At 43.3% G+C, this 21,178-nt stretch overlaps 1 long non-coding RNA gene across 1 annotated transcript; it reads right to left on the reverse strand.

Moving 5' to 3' along the window:
• Positions 1-2,043: 2,043 nt before the first annotated feature.
• On the reverse strand, positions 2,044-20,155 carry LOC108449587. Its single transcript, XR_001865805.1, has 2 exons — positions 19,543-20,155; positions 2,044-12,340 (listed from the first exon to the last, which is right to left on the reverse strand). It is a non-coding gene; the product is annotated as an uncharacterized LOC108449587 (long non-coding RNA).
• Positions 20,156-21,178: the final 1,023 nt, after the last annotated feature.

Raw genomic sequence — 21,178 nt, forward strand, 5'->3', positions numbered from 1 at the left:
AGAGACTTCATTTTTTAAATGTCACCTTTTCAGTTTACTAGGTTTCTTGCTGTGCCTAACACAAACAGTGGGTATTTAAAGTAATAACAAATAAGTTGCCAGCTGGGAGCACTCAGTAGCAGGCAGGACCTGCCCCAGGACAGCCTTTGCCAGTGCTGCCAGCAGGGGGCCAGTCCAGGGACAGGCCACAGGCCCCAGTCCTGAGTACCACTGCTCCCACCTTGCTCTGAGTCTGCAAGCTGATGGGGAGAAACATCAGCATGTCTTTTGAGAATCAAATTTCCCAGTTCCAGAAGGAGCAGCCTAATTCTCCCCAACAATCCTTGGCTGCACCTTCTCCCTGGCAGTGTTTTGCTGAGGACATGATGAAATGAGACCCACCGATTGGTATCAGTATGTTATGGATGTGGGCTACATAGTCACCTCAGCTCTTGGGTGCCACTAGCAGTTGCCTCCATGGGATAAATACACACATCACGCTCTGTGCACAAAAACAAAGACAATGTCTAACTGCTCATCAGTGAGACATCTGGAAAAATTAGCTGGAGGGAGGCGGGGATTGGCATTGCCACTGCCCAATTTCTGCTTTCATAATTCTGGTGTTAGCAGGTCAGAAAAAACAGCAACTTCTGCAAAGAATGGTTTGGATGGGAAAGAACACCATGCAAATATGTAGAGTTGGAGTCAGAAGAGAGGATCTCAGTGGAAGTGTGCAATTGGATGCTCACCGGTGTATATGATAGCAAGCACTGGCTGTGCAGCTGACCCCCCTCTAACAGAGGTGGTGAAACAATGGCACATCGAAGGATGGCTTGATATGAAAGCTGGGTTTGAGACACAAAGCCCTGATCCAGATTTCATTCAGGTCTTGGCTCTGAGGCCAGCTTCTCTGGAAATTAACCTCTTCAGAGCTAGACTGTGTCACCTGCTCATCTGGAAACCAGTGCCTACATGAGGAGCAGCCCTGGTTACCATGCAGCCTTATGGCCAAGCTAAGTCTCTCTTCACTGAATTTTTGGTAGAAGTGCCTTTGAGAAACAGGAATCTCCAGTTTACCCAGCAACCCCCAAGGAGGAGCCGTAGACCCTGTGCTGGCAATCATCTTGGCAAAAACTGATTTATGCCTTCAGCAAGAACTGGAAGTGAAGAGGTTAAGAATTCATGAGCCTAAAAGGCTGCTTTTTGAGGGGTGGGTTTGGGGCAACCTGAGCTAAGGAAGCAGCCTTAACAATATAAGAAAAGGAAGTGATGGTCATTGGTTTGTTTGTTTATTGTTTCAGCAGTTTGTACTGTGTGTGTCTTATGTGCTATCTTCATTCCTCAGTCTCCCAGCTGGTTAATTATCCAGGGGAAGCAGCGCTTCCTGCCAGCGACCTCCTGGGTCCCCTCCCATTGTTCCCTGGGCTGACACACAACGCTGGAGACAGCAGAAAGGGCTGCTCGTGTCTCAGCCAGTGAGAAACACTCCAGAGACTGTGGTTAGTTAATAAAACAGATGGGTTTATTGGCATCGGCAAATTTCAGTGCTAGTGATGCGTTTAATAGGGTTCATCCAAAGAAATCCCAATAAAAATAAAACAAGGAGTTTGGAGGAAAGGAGATAAATATAGGAGAGAGAAGAGGATGATCTGTATCTCTGGCATCTCCATCAACTCTGATGCATCTTCACAGCCTTCACGACTCAGCAACAGGCTTGTTCAACAATTCTTTCTCAGCTAGGATGTGCTAGAATGAGATCCTTACTTCTAAAATCCAGGATCAGGAGGTCTAAATCTCTTCCAATCCCTGTGCCCAGGGAACTTAAAGTGAGTTCTTTAAGTTTGCTTACATAGGACACATGAATGCTCCTCAAAGGTCTCATGCTCTCCCTTCACTTGCTACAGGGTCTTACATGGAAATGAGGATGACTCCTAGCCCCTACTACTGTAAAAACATTTATTCCCCAAGCCTCAGCACCCTGCATGCCCCCAAGATTTCTTTTCTGTACTTCTGCAATGATCAGATGGCAGCACCTTACAAAAGGAGTGTGCTTCACTCAAATGCTGTATGGACACTTCAATATTTATTTTTTTAAAAAGAACATTTTGTACAATCCGTAAGTGGGCCCTGAAGTAATGCAAACAATAACAAACAGCAGCAGGCTTGAGCTGTAGAGCAGGGTTACAGATGTGAATCTCAGCTTGAGAAAAGTTTGAGGGTGCTTAAGACAAGCATGGTTTCACCTCCCTGGAAAATCTATGTTCAATAATTCCAGTTTTTTGAAAGATATCACCCCACTGTGATTAGCCAAGGATAAAAGGATTTTTGCTGACTGGCGTCATTAAAGATAAAGCAATCTCTTTCAAAGGCATGTATTGCCAGTCTTATTATGCACATCTTCGGGGAAAGTGGGCTTTGTTCTAAGTCACATAGGTTTGTTCATTTTCTCCGTGTATTTTTACTTTAACAGGAGAACTGTCCTCTATAACTCCAGTGCCCAAACATGTCTTAGAAATTGCACCACCTTGATGTCATTTGTGGGTCAAAATTCACTTGCCTAAAGTCTTAGAGGAAAAACAAAACCCAGATCCTGGGGTTTCTTTTCAGAGGGAGATACCATTTCTAGGGCTGAGCTGATTTCTCCCCTTTGGGAGAGGATACACCAGAGCAGTGCTGTCATTGTTGGAAGTTTTCTTTCATGAGGAAATATTATTTGCACATGCCACATACAAATGACAACAGCGGAAAAGAGGACTGGCAATTGATCCTGCTTTAAATAGCTGCTTTTCTAATGCAGGGAGGAGCATTTTCATGGCTATTTCCGTAACAAGATGTTCTACTCACTTCTGGCCCAGTGGTACAGCATCTTGATCTTGCTTTGCCTTGCCTTGCCTTGCCTTCCTGTCTTCTGTCAACAAACAAGTAGGAAAAGAATTTCACCATGTCAGGAATTTTAGGCTTTTGAAACAGCTCACAAACTTGACCCTACCCAGGTTCAAGACAGAGCTGAGCTGTTGCCCAGATGGAAGGACGTTAGTGATTTTTTACAGATGTTTTGAATCAAATCATAGTGCTTAAAAGGAAAAAAAAAAAAATCTCCAAACAGTTCAGAGCCACGTTAAATAATTTAGAGCATGGTTAGACAAATCCTGCGAAACAGCTCTACGACTGGATCTTTTGGCTTCCTGCTGGGGATACATTTAAATTAAACAGCCAGTAAATAACAAGCCAAAGACCATCATGCCACTGAATAACAAAAGCAGTTAAAGAGATTGATTGATATGATGAGTGGATATTGAGTGCCTGCTGTCATCTCCCTCTTCTGTCTTTTGGTGATGAGAAAGAAAAGGGAAAAGAGTAACAAATGAGCAGGGTCCTGGCATTGTTCATCTCCTCTTTCCTGATAAAGGTGAAGAATTGGGAGGAAGGCAGAAATTATTCATTTCCCCCTCCCCCAGGAGAAAAGGGAAGTAAAACAGTCACAAAGACAGGATAAAAGTCTCTACCTTGGGGAATGCAAAGCTGGCCTGTCAGAGTAAAACCTGCAACAGCAGAGAGACAGCAGAGGAATTCCTCCCTTCCCCAATTATTTTCCCTTTTTTCTGTTAGTTTGCGTTACTTAATACTTTAAATAATTTCAAAAAGCTCTGACACCAACTCTCTCAAATGTGTTGTGGCCACAGAACAACCTAAAGAGCTGTTTCTCCTGCAAAGTTCCACTGGGGCAGAAATTAATGTACTGCCACTTTTCAAATATTCCATAGTCCAGATTGGAGGGAGAAGCAGCTATTCATTTTCAAAAGCACGAAGGAAAGGAGTGCACTAATTTAGGCAGAGTGAATTAAAAGCTGAAAGCACCCTGGATTTAATGGATGGCAAAGCTAATCGACAAACACTCTGGATTAAATATTACCTAGCTTGACAAAATCCCTAATATTGTTGTTTAAATTTAAGGACTGCGTATCATAGCCCACGCTTCTGATGACGCACAGGCAGACAGCTGGCAGGGCAATGCATTCCCCACCCTCCTTCAGAGAGGACAGAAGACGGTCCACTTCTTAAGGAACACGTTTCTACTACGCACCGTGAAACAATTCTCCTGCTAAAATCAGCAGGACCTGTGCATGATTAAGAACATTGGATCAGCCTCCACGTATGAGAAGTTTCCTGCTGCTGCTGCTGCAAAAGCAAAGAGTAGGTGATGCTCAGTAGCCAGGAAAAGCTCTCTCTTCGTAACTGTATAAAAGCTACCGAGCGATGGCTGAGCGCAAGGGCTCATGCTCAGGACGCCAGCTGCATCCTGGTGGCTGCAGCTATTTTGGCAGTGGGGCAGAAGTGCGGTGCCGATACAATTTGAAGCAGGATACAGATTATAAACATTGTTTCCCTGAGATCTTGCTGTGCACTCTCAAATTTGTTTTCAAAGGCAGCTCAAATTAACCCTACACCTCCCCCGAGGTTAGATCCAGCGATGTTTAAGACAACAAACAGCCTTTAGAATGGAGACCAGTCTCCTTTTCTCCCTTCCTCCAAGACTGTTTCCTTAACAATACGACTGCACCAGGGCTTTTCCCAAGCCAAAGTGCAATAACTATGCTTTTATAATGCCCATTGGCAGTGCACATGTGCCGCCCAGGACAGAGCCTGGTTAATTAAGAAATTCTCTTGCAGCGCCTGTTGCACCAGGTAAGCAGCCAGCAAATAAAGAAAAGCAATGACCATTCAACCCCTGTCAGCTCGTGTGCTCCCGACTTTGATTGCTTGTGATTGCTTTGGGGCGAGGAAGGTAACATATCAGATCTCTGCCAATGGCAGGTCTAAGTTACTTGCAGACAGAAAGCTGCACTTTTTCTCCATCAATAACAAGTAGTAACACAAGCAGCAGTGGATGCAGCCAAGCCTTGTTTTCTTCAGCGGTGCCCCCAGCTGATCTCCTTTTTGGGGTCTCTAGCAAAGGGTGAACTTGCAGCCCAGCCTCCTCCACAGCAGAAGCAGGAGAAAGAGCTTGCACTGATGATTTCTTCAGAGCTTAAAGGATTTACTGTCCGTGAACACTGCATCTCTCTGCCTCGCTGAAATTAGGTCATGAAGACAACTTGGAAGCGGTCTGATACATCTACACGCACACATATACACACACATGGAACAATCGCATACCTCGGTCATAAGAAACCAGGTCTGTATTCAGACAATCTTCATGACAAGATCAATTTCAAGACTAGAGGACTCAAGCCACGGACTTCAGCAAGAACTAGAGAAGCCAGAAAACCTCAGCACCATTTAGTGTTTCATTAGCACCTGTCCTCCTGGTGGCACTTTACTTTAGAAAATTACAGTCAGGTTACAGACAGCAAAACTGACGCATGCCTTTTAAAAAAGACTCGTCAAACATCAATCACAACCCAAAATAAAACCACTGCAAGCAGGCTGCTGCTCTGGGTGTGAGGCACAATTTACCAGCAGGATGAAGTTCTCTCTAGCCAGCCATCAGACCATGGAATGTGATGACGATGGCACCGGGCACTGGTGCACAGGGACATTCTGTGGCAAGCCTTCTGCCTGCACAACCTCCCTCCTCTGCCCAGATGAGCCGTGTGGCCTGTGTGAGCACCAAAACAATTGTTTTTGCAGTGCCAGAGTAAGTTATGTCTGAAAGGCTACCCACAAGCACGGTGAGCAGTGTCGTTAGGCTGCTGGCTGGGCACTGGAAGATGGATGTGTTGCTCACTTTCATGCCGGCAGTTAACAGCACAGCTATTTGGTTACATGAATTTACAAGCTTAGCTGCTGAATAGAGGAGACCACAGGTTAACAGCAAGGGGTGAAGGTGCTTGTAAAGGTGCAAGCTGAGCCCTGAACCAAGGTGATTACAGCTCACTGGGAGCTCTTGAAACCCATTAGGGCCAGAGCAAGGAGCTGTCACGATCCACAGATGAGAAGCTAAGTTTGCAAGCTCAGGGGTGACCAGCCACATACAGGGAAGGGAATTTGCTTTGCTCTCACACAGTATCTCCCTCTTGTCTCTCCCTCACCAAACAGCCACCTGCAAACCAACCCCAAGCCTCCCCTGGCAGGGACAAGGGACTCCCAGACCATCCTGCCCTTGAAAGCCACACTCCTACATCCACACCTGTGCCTCCCCAATTCTGCAGACAGCATCCCCACAGTTGTCAGCTCCTCTCAGGAGCCACCAGAAGGTATTCCTGATCCCTGACCTGGATTAAACCCTTAGGCATGCAGATCTGCTGTACACTTTGGAAAGGAACAGAAAATAGTTTTCCCTAATAGGCATCGTATTTCCCCATGCTGTCCTCTCCCCCAAAATAAATAAAGGTACTTTAAAGTGTCAGACAAGTCATCACACTTTAATTTCTCCCTTTGGCAAGCCTAGCCACTAATTCAGTCTTGTTATAGTTTTCCCGCTAGGGACAAAATATATACTGAGCTTTGAAAACCCATTGTGTAGCAGCAATTGTTGCTGTAAGCCAGTGGCCCTTTTGCTTTGTTCAGCACCGTGTGCTTCTGTCTCCTGTGAGATATTGTTTTGTTAAGGCCTGCTATTGATTAAAAGGGAGAGGAATTGAATTCCAAATGGAAGCAGCTGAAATGTTCTAAAATGCTGCATAAAAAATGTGAACATTCAAAATAATTTAGAGGCAGGTAGCTTTCCTAAACCAGATGCATTTTTCCCTCAGTCCTTGCTCACCGTAGCAAGGGCTGACTTGCTGTTCAGGCCCAGGATAAGGGTCATATCCTCATCCATGTCTTTGGGGCTGATGGATGCTGCAGAGCAATCTGGGGCATGACATCAAGTTCCAGGGTGCTCTTCAGGGAGCAGCCCTGGGCATTTTTCCTCTGTCCTAATGCAGCACCACAGTTCCCAGTGTGGATACAGTAATAAGTAAATAGACATAAAGGCACCTCAGGCTCCTTCAGCTTCTCTTCTACCTGATACAAAGAGATTGATTATTGAGCATCAAATAGTCTATATTTGTCTACCTCTGTAACTACACCAGAGTAACAGGTGTAGTGCTCTTTTATAGCAGAGCAGCAAGCACTACTGTCCCAGAGCAGGGGCTGAGCTCACCTGGCTACAGCTTCCCTGTCAGCAGTGGACAGGAAGGGCAGAAGTCCCATGGGTCCCCAGGCAGCAGCCACAGCACCAGGTCACACCTGCTTTTCTGCATCCCCATCGTACAGCACGGACTGCTATCCATGCCCAAGCCCTGGGCAATTGCCTCAACACATCTTGGCCCCTCTTGATGGCTCTGAGCTGTGCCACTGGCAGGCTCATGGTAGTTTCAGTCTCATGCTCCAGGTACTTGCCTGCATATTGTTTTGGCCCTGTTGTGTTGAAACAGGGAGAAATGAGGAGATTCTATGACACTGCTTTTCCTCTCTCTGGACAATACTGCATTTCATTGACCTTAGAAGTAATTTGCAGGGAAGGGGAAGCTGAAGAGAGATGGGGTAGATTTCTAAATCTTCTTCAGCCAGTTTCAGCATTTGCACTAGAAAAATAATCGCAGGGTTGCAACATCCTTTGTGCAACCTGCTAGGAGTGGATCTACCGCCTGGGAAAACCTGGTGTCATTTAACATGACTGCACTGTAGGAGTTAGCCAAAGAGATTTTGATAGGGAGTGATGATTCCTCCAGGATCTTCTGATGATCCCAAAATAAATAGAGAGGAAATAATACAGAAGAGTGGAAGCCATATCAGTTTTGTTGTAGGATTTAATAGAAAACAGAGGTTTTTATAAGATCTGCCATGTTGCTGGCAGTCTTCAAACACCAAAAGACTACTTGTGCCACTGTGCTGAAGGCAACTTATCTGAAGACACAGTGGTAGTGGCAGACAGGAGAAAGCAGGTCCCTCTTCCCACTTTCTGATGGTGAATGGCCACAAACAAATGCAACTGAAAAGCACACGGGATGACAGCTTTCCTCTCCACTGATTCTCATCCACTTTACCTCAGAGACAATTAGCCTTTTTCTTCAAGAGTTTCAGCTCATTTTGCAGAGTACTATGTCAACATTTAAGTATGAATGATAATGGTAGCACATCTGTAAGAAGTTATCTTGGACTCAAGAGTTCTTAATAGTCGCTAAGCGCAGCACTAAAATCCTTATTAGAGGGATATGGAGCTAAAATACTGCCCTAAAGCAGGTGGTCTGGAGAATGTGCTTCCAGAGGTAAGATTCTGGCAGTGCTCTTTTCATGAGCAGCACCTTCCCAAGCCAGCCATGCTTGCCTGTGCAGCTCTCCCAGAACAGCCACTTCTGAAAGACAAGAACTCTGTGTGCTGAATAGCACTATTGTACTCACGGTGTTATATTTCAGTGTCAAATACAAATGTGCTTGGCAAAAATAAAGTAATGGTTACAAAATACAGGCACACTTTTCAAAGTGTTGCTATCAGAGAGATTTCTGGAAAAAGGAGCTGTACTTGGCAGGGACAGTCCCATGTTTCAGCTGAAGGAGCACCGGCAGTGATGGCACCCCACTGTGATATGTGACAGTGTTTGTGGAAATAAGGGTACAGGGTGGATCAAGGGCATACGAAGATTACAGCAACCTCCACCCATGTATACATCCCTGGCCCCAGCCCAGGCTGCCACATAACCCCGTGCTGGACAGTGATCAAAGGGTTCAGCATGAGCTGAGAAAGTCACACGGGGGAAGGGGGAGCAGTGATCCCCAGCCTCCAGCCCACCCTTTGTTTCACTCGCTCACACGTTTCCCAGCTATGTTTGAACTCCTGTCTCACACTCGCCAGCACCCAGCCACTGCTGGTGATTTCAGGGAGATGAGCAATCAACCTTGACTTCACATTAATTTCATCTGAATTACATTTGAATCCTTTCCAAAAAAAGAATTTTAAAGCTTTTTGTTCAAGAGAGGGTGTAGACAGGAGGGCAAAAAAAAAAAAGACAGTGAAAACATGGGGGAGGAATTATATTTAGAAGAGCCCTTTGGAGTTATTTCAATTAGTCTGGGTACCGGAGACCTCTGGAGAAAAGCTCCTCTTAGAGCTACTGAAGTAGAACAGAGCATTTCAGGGTCTCACGTTCACATTGAAATAGCAGCAGCACAGCAAAAGCCTCTTCCTCTGGATTCATTTATCTTCTCGAATGCACAGGGCTGCACTTGGCCCTGCATAGCTCTCAGCAGCAGCTTACCTCTGACAGGTTTTACAGAAGCATGTGCCCATGCCCTGGCAGCGGGAGTGCAAGCAGGCACAGCAGTGTTTTGAACCCTCAGACACGGTGGTTAGACAAGTGGGAACAAACGTTTAATCCTGGCACTGGTGAAATCCAGGGGCCTGCTGGTCATTCCTCACCCTGCTGGTTGTTGATGCTAGGGTGGTCAACGCTTTGAGGCACAGAGTATGAAACAGCCCTTGAGCTGGAGAATTGATTCATTTGTACTAGGCAGAGCTTTTGTAAGGTGCTTTCTTGATGAAGCAAGCCTGCTTAGAGTTTGCTCTCAGTATTTCCAAATATTAGGCAAAACCCCCCAACCAAAAAGCTAAAAGGTTGCAACAGGGAAAATCCTTGCATAAAGGTCTCACACTGCATTACTGGCAGGACTAAGAGAATCTGACGTAGGGTACCAGTCAGCTGCAAATTTCTAGGCTTTCTTCAATCTTCATAATATCAAGAATATCCCTCAAAAACATCAGGCCAAGACACAGAGAAGTTCACTGACTGGTTTTCTTGAGAAGGCTCTTGCCATTCCTGCCTCAGGTAGTTCAGCTGCTTTAGTGAAAAGCCAAGCATCTGTGTATATTGGTCTGAGCATGTGCAGCACTGTTTATTCACAAAAGCAACGTGCAGCACAGCAGTAGGAGGAACAGGGCTGGCTGGGCTGCACAGAGTGTCACAGGGGAGCTTTGTGCAGATAATGTGCCTGGTCCTATCTATTTTCACTGCAAGATAACAGGCCAAGTTTCTCAAGCAGAAGCCCCTAATTGACAAGAGTATGTCCTGAAAGCTGGAAACAGATTGATGGCTGACACTGAATAAAAGTGTATTTACTTTTGGCTCATGGGGGTTTGGCTCTGTTGCTGATACGAAAATGTCTGTGCCCAGTATCAGTGTGTATGTCACAGAGTGAGTATTTGCTGGAAACACAGCCTAAATTATTCAAGAAGGTTTTACAGTCTTGAATCCTTTCATTCCTTCATGTCTATTGTACAAAAGAAAACACCTATCTTCCCTACTTACAGATTTTGTAAAGCAAAACTGGCCAGCAAAGCTTGGCAGTTGAAAGAAAACAAAAATAATAATTGTTAAGCATCAGCTACTGTACCTCCCCTGCTGAAATTAACAGAGCTGCTGCCTGAAACAAAAGCTGAGACAGAGCTCTCCAGGAAGCAGTGGGCAAGTTTGTTTGTGGTTTAGTTGCAATTATCCATTCCAGCAGTATTTGCATCTTCCTCCAAATACTCAGTGCTGCTACAGACAGGACTCAAGGATAGATGGTTGGGTCCAGGTACCTGGCAATTCCCATCAATGCATATTTGTTTTCCAGCTATTCCTACCAGAAAAGGAAATCTGAGATAAATGTTTATTGTCACTTGAAAAAAGGGAAGGAGACCCAAATTCTACAAACTGCTATTCAGACTCCACATTCAATATCAAAGCACTATATAATTACTAGTCAAGTGCAGGTCCTGCAGCCCATGACTTTTCATCAGGAGCTCACAGATACCATTAAATTTACAACAAGCTTTCTTGTAGACAGGGGTTATTAATTAAATTAATAAAGGGGTTGCTGGAATCATCCTTCATCTTCTCAAAGAGTGTTGTAGGACCTTTTCAGCTGGACAATATCTCTCTACACAGAGTAGAGAAATCCCACTTTGGACAGAAAAGCCTTCCACCTGAAAATCTCTGTCTTCTTTTACTTCAGAAGGCAGTGGGCTGCAGGAGGAAAATAAATCCTTTGTTAAGGGCAATGTCCAAATCTTTCAACCAGGGCTGCATCGTACCACCAATTCTCACACATTACTTCTCATGCTTCTGTATGGAAAATCCTCTCTTGTTCTCAAATGGCAGCTGGCTGCCTGGTACAGGAGGGCCACCAAAATGCACTGTATGCAAAGTTTCCCAGTACACAGAAGAAACAAAGGGAAGAAGGAAAAATTTCTTCACTGACAAGCAATCTTACATGTTACTTGTAACAACAGGGAGTAAACACTATTCAGGAAGAAAGATATTTTTCAAGCTGACAGAACAGCTTCCAAGCATAGTACCTAGCAGAGCCTGGTCCAAACACGTGGCGAGCGCTCGCGAGACTCTTTCCACTTACAGTAGAATAGATGGGGCCAGAGAGTCTGGCAGCCTCACAAAGGCACAATGAGCAGGAGCCTTCTTTCCCTGTACACGTATAAACACAAGCACTCTACAATCTTTCACAGCAACACGCCAAAGCAAACACCAGATTGACTGTACTATTTCGGAGAGGTGGCCAAAGCTCACAGATATTTTCCATGCAATCCCCTGGAACAATCCAGCGCTTTCACTAGCACAAATGTGAAAATATGTGCCAGTGGAGAAAAGAGAGATTAGTTTTAGAAAGTTTTAGAAAGGAACATGAACAGAAGTGGGTCTTAGCTTGGCCAGGAATTATTCTGATCCCTGTGAAAGCAATGCCAAGGTTGAGTGCTGGGGTGCAGGATCAATCCCACCCCACGCAAAGCATCACACTGTTTCCAGGTGAGGTTAACCGACAGTCACAATGCCTAAAAATCCTGTCCTCCTTGGCACTAACTGATTTTCTTGAAGGCAGGTGGTGCACTCACATCCTTCTGCTCAGACACAATCTCTGGTCATAAAATAGCAACAAGGCTGAGGCAGTCAGACAAGGATGGCAGCTGGGATAGCCAGACTTAGTGCACTTGATGTAAACAGCAGCAGGACCTGAAAAGATGCGAGTACCCATCCTGAATGGCTCGGGAGACACTGATCATCCCAGAGGCCTACAATGAATCTCAGCACCCCATAGCAATGTGTGATGGGGCCAATTAACAGATGGTTAGGTTACAACCCAAAAAATGGCAGAACAGCATAAGTGTAGTATTGTGCAGCAGTGTTTAGTTGTGAGTCATCATTTTTGCAGTCTATTTTTGCCACGGACTTAGCTTGAAGTCCAGTTTCACAAATGGTCATCTTCAGCTGGTAATCCATGGAGCCATGGGATTGGGAGATATTTCCAGGGGGCTCTTAAAAACTGACTGTAAAGCCACAGTCTGAAAAATGCCTCTTTGAAACCCAGTACCAGGTGAAGCACTCCCTGATGGCTGTTCCTACTGCTGCACTGTGCCTCAGTGGCACCAAGACGAATTTTCATAGAGCTGTGGGAGGAATCAATTTTAAAACTGGTTAAAACAAATGAACAAAAAAAAGGATTACTTTTAACCTGAACTGGTTCCCCAGATGATTTGCCATGTATCTGCACCAGACCTTTGCTGGCACCACTAAATTAACACAGGAGTGCAAGGGAAATGCTCCCCAAATTGCATCCTAAGGAGAGGAAGGCTATTGCCAGTAGTATGGCCCATTTTCCTATGGGAAACCTCTGACAGCTAGGTCTGTAGTTTCAGCTGTCCAACCCATTCAGCACACTGAAACTAACCCTAGCCAAGCTAAGCCAAGGACTTGAGCTGCTCTTAGGCTTACCCTTATCTTTCTCTTCCCCCAGCTGAACAGGCCCAGGACCCACCACCTCCTCTCGCAGGGCAAGCATTCCATGCATGGAGGACCTCAAGATTTACCAATTAAAATTTTATTTACTGGTCTAAACTCTCACTCAAAAACCTACATTCAAAAGACTCACAAGACTGTCATACCATTATGAAGTAAAACCCAGAAGAAGTTTCCCAGAAGACTTGTGACTCTCATGTGAAACCACTATCAAGAAGGTTTAACAGTTGTTGCAATAGAAGTTTTGTGCAACAACGATAACTGCACCAGGCTCAGCCTCCAGCACACTTGGGCCATGCATAGGGTTTCACATGAAGGTCATGAGAGGCTTCAAATGTTTCAAAGTTTCAAAAGAGATATCATGGCAGAGAAACAAAAGAAGGGACATCTTGTGTCTGCCTGCTAAGCCAAAGGGGTCTGACTTGCCTGCATGGGGCGCATTCAGCAAAAGCAAAAGCTCCCAACAGGATACCTTTGGAGGTCCCTTCAGACAGCATGGACTTTCTGGCTTTGAGAGAATACAATTCACCTATTTTCAGTGGAGAAGGACTAAAGACATAAGACACCCTCCACAAAAGTTAGCCTTTGTAAATGCTATCCTCTCCAGGCTAAAGTACTATAATTTCTTTGTTGCAATTACAGAAAGAGAAAAGTTTATTAAACTTATTTACTAATTTGTCTATTTATTTATTAATCTTTGTTTAATAAACTTACCTATTAATTTGTTTTGGTATTATATTTTCTACGGGGAGACATCCTACTCTGTTCATAGACTATCTGTTTTTACATTTTAAATGCAACATAAGATGAATTTTAAACCTAAGATTATTTCATGCAACACCTTAGTTTTCAGAACTCTTATATCCATGTCTTCATTATGGCATGACTTATGTATGTTTTATGCAATAAGTACAGATCACTGAACACCTGAAAAAGGAAGAAACAATAAACTTAGAAAAGCCCACATCTTAAAGTACTATATTAAATTCTGATTACACTTTTTTGAGGAGCGTGCAGCAAAATGAGAAAGGCTGCAGATGCAGATGTGAAAGGGATGGTCAGAGGAATGGGTTACCTTCTGAAAAAGGGAGACTAAATAAGCCTTGGAAAAGAAGGAGACAACAGAGCAGGATAAGGCAGACATCTCTGTGTTTATGAAATAGAAAAGGTTAACAGATAACTATTATCCATTGCTTTTCTTAACACAAGAGTAAGGAGGCGCTAAAAGAAAACATCAGGCTGAAAGTTGAAAAACAACAACAAAGTACTATTTTACAAAACCACGTGAGAGCACTGTGTGATGCACCACCATGGGATGGTGTGAAGCCCAAGGCTGTCCAAAGAAAGGTTCGATAAGTGATTAAAAAAAGTAATAGAAGAAAGGTGCCTTCAGGACTTTTGGATAGGCACAAATATATCCCACAGCCTAGAACATCCCAAGCTATGCAGGATGCAAGGGTCAGAGCTGGTTACAATGTGGCCAGAATTACTGTACATTTGCCTTCTTTTTCTTCCCCAAGCACTTGCTGTCAGCCACAGATAGACACAGGAAAGAAAAGACTCTGGGGAGCTGAAAAGCCCTGCTCTTGTATTTTCCCTTCAAGATTAGTCTGCTTGAGCTGGCATGCTCTGTCACTTAGCCAAGCTTCAGAGGTGACAGCATGAGGCAGGCTGAGAAGAAGCACCACAAGACTTCTAAATGCTTCCAAGAAAAATGATGCCTCTTTCTTTATTATGATATAACTTGTCATACAATAGCAATAATCACAACTGCTTTGTAATATACTTGGAGCAGCTTTGGAGATTGATTAAATGCTTCAGCTTCCCTTCAGCTTTAATCAACCTGAGCAGCTGTTTATCACTCAGAATACTTTAGATCAATAGAGCTTATACCTTTAAAATGGTGTGCTCCACACCAGCTCCCTTAAAGCTGCAAGCAGTAATTACAATAAGATTGTACTCTGTAGAGTTAAAAGTCAAGCTCTGTAGAGTTAAAAGTAGGTGTTATAAAATTGACAAAAATCACCACAGCCACTAGCATAAGACACTTTTGAAAGGTGGCCTTTCCTAGTTTCAAATTTGCCACAAGTTCTTTGATAAATGAGGGGCTGGAAAGACTGTGAGCAAAATTCTGCTCAGACCCTGCCACCAGCTTGAACAAAAGAGCCAGGAGACAGAGAAGGACACCAGCCCCCATCAACCTCAGACCTGTTCTCCGGGAGCCCAGCAGCAGAGGATACGCCAAGGTTAAGTCCTAAGCACAAATGAGAACACCTCAACTTAGATGGCAGTACAGGAACTAAAACCATCAGTTTTAATGATTCTATGAAATACACTTACGTCATGTGACTGTGTCAGCAACCAGTTTCAGGGGCATTACAGCAATAAAACTTTAAGCATATTTTGATTACATAAAAATAAGCAAAATCCTACCAAAAACAATGTGAAAACTTCTACTGACTTTGACATGTTCAGGACCTCACTCTCTGTGTTAATCATGGTGCATTAAGTGATTGAAAGTTGAACTCCAGGCATAAAATCATCAAATCCAGATGAAACACACTGAAAAAGTTCATTTCATTATACTACCAGACAAGACAAGACAAGACAAACTCTTGGCTGGTGCCTTGAAAAGACAAATATTTGGATAGGAAAAGAAAGAGCAGTTCAAGTAACTGCTTCTAAAATGATATGTTATGGAAAATCATTGCATCATTTTTACTAGCAGTTCACAGCTACTCATTAATTTTGCAGAATTGCAGTAGCTGCTGCTTTCTGAGGTCTACTGGGGCAGCAAGGCATCTTGCCTGTTCCAAAGGGAACAAAAAGCGATGTCCAAGAGAACTGCCACATGAAAAATAGTGTTTACATGGAAAGTGACAAGATTTGGTTCATTCTATACACATCTAGGTCCTGTGTTTAAAAGATATGACATTAGGACTGGTTTTTCCACCCACATATCCACAGCAATACAGGTCCTTCTCCACAGCAGGGAAGACACCGTAAAGCAGTATTAATGTCATGTTGTGTCAACAAACACATAGCACACCAGGACTTAGGACCCTTTTAGGTGGTCTAGCCCTCTAACCCTCATCTGATCCCAGCACTAGGCAGAGGAATGAGAAAATTGTCAGGCAGAATATGCCACATACTACATTTGCTTTGTTACACATTGAGGCATATTAAGTTAATGATCATTAAAATCCAATTAAGAACATGGTGAAAAACAGCCTGGGTGTTTAGAAGGCCCCAGCCTTCCAGTCGATCAGGCGAGGGAAGAAGAAAGAAGATAAAACAAAATTAAGTCCTGCTGCCATTCAGAAGAGAAGGAGTGCTGGACAATCTAGAGCTTTTCCACTTTATTGTATTTTTGCTGTTTTTCTCAGATGCATCTGGAATTTCAGCTGTTAAAAAAAGGAGGGAGGTGAGGGAAGATGGGCCCTTCAAGTTATTTTATAAACCCAGCAAACGTTTCACATGTTTCAATTTCTGCCACTCTGTGTTCTTTTTCACACTGCTAACCACTTGAAAGCCTCTTGCAGGAGAGAAGCTACCAGAGAAAATAGTTTTGGATGCTCCTTGTTTATTATATGCAGATTAAGCAGTTCTTATTAACTCAGTCTCCATTCTTTCTTCATAGGTAGCAGTGCTGTGATATTATTTGCAAGCAGCCAAGGTAATTACCATCCAGCAGGGTCCAATTGTTTTCAATTAAAAGCTTGACTGAAGTCTTTAGTTTTTAATACCATTGTGACCATCTGCTTTCACTGAAGTTCATCAGCAAAGGCACAGGCCTCATTCTAATGCTGCTTAATTATATGGAGGAACTTTTTTTCTTGGTCAGAGGTTCATTTTTTCCTGCTAAAGAAATGGGCAGCAATGGGGCTGCCTGGCTTCTCTAACAGCCTGCAGCAAGATGGAGTATCCAGGAAGATCGTTACCTTCCTGGGAGATCCAGCTGTTATTGCACTGACAAAAAGATCCAGGGGACCAACAGGAGAAAGCAGTTAACCTCAGCTGCCCTCCTCCCCATTCAGTCACTTGCCTTCTTTTTCTACCAGCAAATCTGAAAAGGCCACAAGGAAGAGGAGTTAATCTAAAACAGAGAGTACGATCCTCCCCTGCTGATTAGATTTTCAGACTTGGTTCCAGGCCAGGAGCACAGGCAGGCTCTCCCGCCTGGGCACACATCCCCTCCTCCTTGCACATGCAGAGAATCTTTTGCAGTCCTGTATCATCTCAGATCTGAGGATCTTCAAATCCCTTACAGGCATTCATTAAGCCCCGTGCAATCCCCAGGAGAGGTAAGTAAATATAATTTTCCAGATGGGGAAATTAGGGCGGCAAGAGGTTAAGTGACTAGCCTGAGGCCCAACAACAAATAAGTGGCAGAATCAGCATGAGGATCTGCCAAGTCCCAGGTTTAATGAAAGTCTCTCGAGTGCTCAGCTCCAGAAAAGGAAAAACAACACCCCAGTCCTCAAATCCTCAGGACACTTAACTCATTTACTGCAGCTCTGCTTTATATGTGCCAGTGCTAATAAGCGTGACTCTTAACATTTCCAACTGCACTGTGCACAGAAAGGCATTTTGTAGATTTAATGTGGGAACCGCTGTCTCAAGGCAGGGAAGCACGCTTGATGTTGTTCCATATCATCAACCCAGGCAGGCACACAGCTTCCTTACGGGTGCCTGCTGCCATTTCTGTTACACGTGGCTATTTCCAAGGATTGGCCCCCTGAGAGGCAGGTGCTTTGCCAAGTACCAGTTAAAGAGGAAAAATAAGTGGTACAACACTGTCAAAGCTGGGGAGAGGCACTGTCTTGCTCTAGTGGCAGTTCAAAACCCTGAAATAAGAAGCCAGAGGGTTCTCCATCTTCTGGGCTGGCCACAAAAGTAAATCCATCACTCCACTAAATCATGGAACTGTTCAACCAAGACTTAAATCTCTGCTCCTCACTAATCTTTGGAGAGACAGGACATTGAGTTTCACCCTTGCCCCTGTGGGTGCCTCTTTCCTTGGCACATGTCTCCACTCTCAGCGTGGGGTGTTAGGCCCAAGTAGCACTCCCTCCCAAAGGCCACCAGTCCTGCTCTGCCATGGTCCAGCAGCAGAAGCACTAAATCTATATCAAGGCTGTTAGACAGCCAAGCCCAGGTCTTTTATGCTATATTGAGATGTCTGCAGCTCCTCTGCAGCAAAGGCATTGAAACTGGAATCTGACACTTGGGAGATAATTACTTCAGAAAATGGTGTAAATTACTTCAGTATTTTGAAAGGCTTGAGGTGTTGCTGTTCAACTACCTTCAGCTATTTGCAAATGTAATGCAATTTGTTTCCATACAGATTTCTTTTAAAGCTGTGTGTAGTATGTGTCCTAAATACATAATTACACACCAGAGTATAATGGCTCATTCGGGTTTATTTTGTAACCAATATGCATTTTAAAAGCAAATTCTGAAGGAATATGCAGCAACAAACATGCAGTACACATTCTGGTTTCTTACACTTTCACTCCTAAGATGCTCCCAAAGGCCTACTCCTGCCAGAGACACAGACATGAAAAAGTGAGAAGTAAACCCTTTCTTTAAGAATTAGGTTGAAGGACACATAATGACCCTGTTAAGAAAATAGTCCAGTAAAAACATTTTTGGCATGGATGCCCTGTGAACTGGATAGCCTAGGAAACTTGTAATAAGATTTTGCATTTTTCTTTCTGTGTTTGAAACTAATCTGTGCTTGTAGCAATTCGGCATAGCTATTCCAAAGAGTTTTTCAGTGACCTATGTAAAATCATTTGGCAGTGTCCAATTGGGCAGCTCTTACAGAGCTATGTATCTACCGCACAACCCACAGAGAAATTCCAATTCTTTTCCAATGTACTCCTTATAACCGCCCCAAAAGATGGTTTCTGGTGAAAAGTCCTTCACTGACATGAGCAATAATGCATCAATCAATACATGCAAGCAAAAAGTTTTAACAGTAGTCAGACTGATGGGAGTAACCCAAGGTTCATCTTAAAGAGTGTTTCAAACACTCTCACTTAAGTTATTAGTAGTTAGAATAATCTGCCTTGTTCACTAGTAACAGCCAAAAATATTTTGACTTTTTTCCTTCTTTTGTAATTCCCTGAGTTACCCTAAGAGAAGAAACTACCTTTTTACAGGAGTGTATGACCAGCATGAAGAGCACTAGGTCCATCCTGCTTAAGTGGAAGCATTTAAAATTGAGATGCTGAAATCAGGTACCATCTCCATCAAGAACCAGGTGTTTCCAAAGGGCACCTAAGATCTACATCTCCCATCAGAAGCATCTTTCCATCTCCATCAACTACAGAAGCAATTTAACATAAAAAGTCTCCCAATTCTGGCACCAGAGATAATAGCTTAAAGAAAAACTAAAAATAAATTCTGTCTGTTTGAAACTACCTGTTAGTTATACTTAAGCAGAGGAGCTACTGGATGTAAGACGAAAGGGACAGAAAGACCTTGCTTTCTGCCTTATGGTCATTGGGCATGCAGGTCAGTGAGGCAAAGCAAGACTCAAGATATTGTGAGTCTGGAGCCCAGTGAGCAGACAAGGCCTGAACATAAATATCCATGAAGTATAGGTATAGCCTTCTCAGTTTATTTCTGGAAGTGCAAAAAAAGTCTGACATTGAAAGAGACAACAGTTTTTCGATGAAAAGTAACACTCTTGACTTTATCAAGTGAGATAATCCCACTTTTCCTACTAGTTTCAACATCTTAAGTAAAAAATACAAATATCATTTTTCTTTCTCTTTGCTATTTTTATAAATTCAGTCAAAATACCAGATAATTTTAAAATGAAAGTATATGGAAAATTACTCACAGCACTGGGATTTTCCCAGGTGATCTGCAGCACTTCTCTACTGGAGCTCCAGAGCATATAAGGCTTCATTCATTTGCCTTCTTTCAAGTCACACATTCACTGGATCCAGATGGGATCTGAATTTTCAGTGTATGCATTGAGGTCAGAGGGCTGCAATATTAGAGTTCAGATTTTACCACACTTTTTAAGACCTGAGGAAAAATGAGATTTCCAAATGCATCTGTATTATAAAAACTCCATTATATCTCATAGTCTGTTCTTTTTAGTTCTAAAAACATTGCCATTCAAGTCAGAGGCAGCTGAGCCTAATGAGATGAATCAGTGGAAAAGGATCCTTCAACCTCAAGACACGAGAGGTGTGCCACACCAGTCAGTCAGCTAAGGGGAAGGCTGATCACTCATCTAGGTCTTTATGGGAGATCTCTCTCTTTTTGTTTCCTGAATTCTTGTAACTCTACCCCCCAAGACAGCTCCCTACAAACTTTTTTAGAAATAGTGTGGCAAAATGCTTCCGATTCAGCTGCTGGTAAGGAGAAAGAAAGCCAGAATCTCATGCTTTGTATATTTTTTCCTCTGCACAAAAGGAAAAGCTCCCTCATTTTTTTTTTCTACTGTACTTATCCCTTCTTAAAGCACCCAGACAGCTTAAAGACATAGATGTAGAGTCTGAGTATCCAGAATCTATGTGAAAAACAATATTATCAGAGGATCAATCTGAAAACCTGTATTTCAGTGAGCTTTGTGCCATTTCCTGAATAACAACTTCAGATCTCATGTACTATCTTATAATTATGAAAAATATAACTTGGTATAGAATGCACTGTGTCAGCTTTGATTATGCCAGCAGAGAAAGACATGGGATACAGAGAAAGAATAAAGGAAGAATGATGGCTGTCTACTGGCTTATCAATTTACATCTCTCTACAGTAAATCTAAGTCCTTTGTGCTGTCAGTCATGCACTCCTACGGCAGTGATTGCTGAAATATGAAAATCACAGCTTTGAGATCCATTTGTACATTCACGTATTTGCACAGCCTTCATGGGTTTATTGCTTCAGTGGCTGAAGCATCCCACATCAGCATGGGTCCTGTGATCTGAGGCTTGATGTTTACCCCCACTATGCAGCTTATGTGCAACAATCTATACCAACATTCTCTGAATCACCACCTTTTCAGTTCAAATTGTGAAGGAAAATGGAAAAAACCCTCAGGAAACTGTAAAGGTAACAAACGATCATGTGTTAGATGACCTATTTCAGGCCTATAAATTTCAATAATATGTTGTGATTGTGGCTAAAAATAACACACCTCCTCATCAAATATTTACTGTAACATAAATAACCACCTAGCCAACATCATGGTTTTGAACACATTAACAGCAATTGCATATTTTCAGCTGAAATGACACACTGGAAATTAATGAAGTCAAGAAGGCATGAACAAAAACCACCTCACTGCTGCCATTACCCCTATAGCAACTGTCAGCAGCAAAGAGCAGCTTCCTGGAAATTTCAGAGGCATGGAGTTCAAACAACAAAAAATCATGATTGTTGTAGGCACAACACTTGGTTATGCACACACACACACTCCACAACTAAATTTTCTATGAGCTGAGCAGTAATTTAGGGCCTCACCT

This window comes from Corvus brachyrhynchos, unplaced genomic scaffold, assembly GCF_000691975.1.
Source record: "Corvus brachyrhynchos isolate BGI_N302 unplaced genomic scaffold, ASM69197v1 scaffold70, whole genome shotgun sequence".
NCBI classification, from domain to species: domain Eukaryota; kingdom Metazoa; phylum Chordata; class Aves; order Passeriformes; family Corvidae; genus Corvus; species Corvus brachyrhynchos.